Source organism: Pyxicephalus adspersus, chromosome 8 (assembly GCF_032062135.1).
Source record: "Pyxicephalus adspersus chromosome 8, UCB_Pads_2.0, whole genome shotgun sequence".
Classification (NCBI taxonomy): domain Eukaryota; kingdom Metazoa; phylum Chordata; class Amphibia; order Anura; family Pyxicephalidae; genus Pyxicephalus; species Pyxicephalus adspersus.
Window position 1 is genome coordinate 37,872,308 of NC_092865.1, and position 544 is coordinate 37,872,851.

General features: G+C 49.4%; 1 long non-coding RNA gene across 1 annotated transcript in view; it reads left to right on the forward strand.

Moving 5' to 3' along the window:
- LOC140336225 (uncharacterized) overlaps positions 1 to 544 on the forward strand; it is a 3,605-nt gene that overhangs the window by 854 nt on the left and 2,207 nt on the right. The gene's annotated exons all lie outside the window — the stretch shown is intronic.

Here is a 544-nt window from a genome sequence, read left to right on the forward strand (position 1 = left end):
AGGTGATATGGGGGTACAGGAGGGGGGAGACAGGTGATGGGGTACACTCCTATTGTAAGGTGATATGGGGGAACAGGAGGGGGGAGACAGGTAATGGGGTGCACTCCTATTGTGAGGTATAATGAGTGTACAGGAGGGGGAGTTACAGGTGATGGGGTGCACTCCTATTATTGTGATGTGGTATGGTGGTACAGGAGGCGGTGAGACAGGTGATGGGGGCACTCCTATTGTTGTGAGGTGATATAGGGGGTACAGGAGGAGGAGAGACAGGTGATGGGATGCACCTGTAATATTGCAGGGTGGTATGGGGTTCAGGAAGGGTGAGATGAGTGGTGGGGTGCAGTGATATTATTTCAGGGTGGTATGGGGGTTCAGGAAAGGGCAGATGTTGGGGTACACAAATTATTTATAGCGCTGCTATTTTTAGTTGTTAATATGGGGATTTATTAAGGGGGGAGGCATTTGATGGGATGTACTGGTATTATTTCAGAATGATCAGGGGAGGGGTGCAGAAAGTTGGGGAAAGATACTGGGGTGCATTACT